This window comes from Primulina eburnea, chromosome 13 (genome assembly GCF_022965805.1).
Source record: "Primulina eburnea isolate SZY01 chromosome 13, ASM2296580v1, whole genome shotgun sequence".
NCBI lineage: Eukaryota > Viridiplantae > Streptophyta > Magnoliopsida > Lamiales > Gesneriaceae > Primulina > Primulina eburnea.
This window is the reverse complement of record NC_133113.1, coordinates 10,962,851-10,964,888: the sequence shown is the minus strand read 5'-3', so window position 1 is coordinate 10,964,888 and position 2,038 is coordinate 10,962,851.

Sequence of the window (2,038 nt, the reverse complement as noted above, 5' to 3'; positions counted from 1 at the left end):
GATGCTAGTAGTTTGAGCGGATCATGAATCGGATCAATTTCGAAGGAAGATTTTTAGATCTAAATCTCGTTTTTTACTGTTCATGTCAAAACTGCGATTTTTCTGTTCATATTTTGGGAAAACTTTCAACGGAAAAAACGTAGCACTTTTCGATACCTTCGATTTGATATATGATTCGAAATTTTTGGACGAAAATTGAGTGAGTTATGGCATTTTTCGTGGGACTGCTCAAACTGCGACTTTTATGAAAATATGTGTTCCCGAGTTTATTTGTTGCAGGCTTCGTTGGAGATCGACGGACGATCGTTGTTGCACCTAGGTATGATTCTGACGTTGGGTTGTTATTTGACATGTCGTTTCATGTCGATAGGCACATGAACTAATTAGAAGTCGTAGGAAACAGTTTGACGTCAATTGCCGTATTTTGGGTCGTGTGCGTCGTAGAGTGAACACTGTTGTTTTGAAACGTTTGTACAATTTGGATTTATGTTATGGTATGCTAGGATGAGTCTCGAGGTGTCGGTGCTTGGCCCGTATAATCGAGTCTAGAAGAATTAGCATTGGGTGTTCAGAATTTTCGTAAGTTCGCGATCACAGAGGGCACACGGACCCGTACACGGACCCTGACACGGGGTCCGTGCCTTTGTTATTCCTTCAGTGTCAATTTTGCGAGACAGCACGGACCCTTACACGGATGAGGGCACGGGGTCCGTGCCTTTGGGTTTCACTTAGTGTCTTTTTCCAGTACCTACACGGACCCTTACCCGGACCCTGACACGGGGTCCGTGCCTTTGCTTCCTTTCAATGTCTTCTTCCAGAGTCTACACGGACCCCCATCCGGACCCGAGCACGGGGTCCGTGCCCCTTCCGTTTCCCGACACACTCTAGGCAGTACGTACACGGACCCTCTCCCGGACCCAAGCACGGGGTCCGTGTACCCTTGTTTTTGGGAAATATTTGTAAGTTCATTTTAAGTTTGATGTTATGGGTTAGTGCAAGGATTATTAAGGGCGTGTCGTGGCAAATCGTAGAAAGTCCTAAGGTATGATTGAGCTTGAGAGTAAGCATGAGTTTTCTATGTCTAAGCAATGCAAGTTAAGTATGAAATTCACGTTAGTAAGTTGCAGCAACGGCCCCAGTCGAAGTCCAACGAATCCATCAACGCCAAGTAAGTATGTATGACGTGCAGAGAAAATATGTTTAAGTTTTTGAGGTATGCTAATTGACTTGTGACCAAATTATGAATGGGTTTGGAAGTCGGTGAACGTGGCCGAGGACCTCTCCGCCCCGTTAAATTATGAACGGGTTAGATCGTGGTTGGAAAGCGTTAAATTATGAACGGGGACCAACCAGCCCGTTAAATTATGAACGGGGATCTCATGTATGCGACAGTGGATACGTCCCTGTCAGCCCAGTACTGTGGTACGTCTGATCAGGCGTTTATTATGTATGGGTCACTTGCTTTGAAACATCCTCTACGCAAAATGATGAAGTTATGTATGTTCAAGTATGCAGCATGTTTATGAAAAGTTTAAGTTATGGCACGTCGAAGTATGTATGAACGTATGTTCGAGTTTTAATGCGCAAGTTCAAGTTTCAAATTATGTATGTCCTATTTTAAAGTTGCATGCGATCTTATTATGTAGTACTCGTTATTCCAGTTTATACGTGTTGAGTCTTTAGACTCACTAGACTTGATCGATGCAGGTGACTATGTTGAGGAGACAGGAGGTGATGACCAAGGGGCAGGCTTGGGCTGAGTGGCAGGCTAAACCTGAGGACCGCAAGTTTATGTTTATGCAAATTTTTAAAATACTCTGATGTTTTGATTTGAACGTGAGACGTTTTGAGACAGTTTATTTTAGCAAAATTTTATTGGTGACAGATGATTGTGAGATTTATTTTTATGAATGTTGAGTGACGACCGTATGAATGTTTTTATTTAAGAAAATTTTTAATTTTTCCGCAAATTTTAAGTAGTGTAGAATACGGTTCGTTACAAACATAGTCACCAAAAACATGTATGAACCATCCTTAA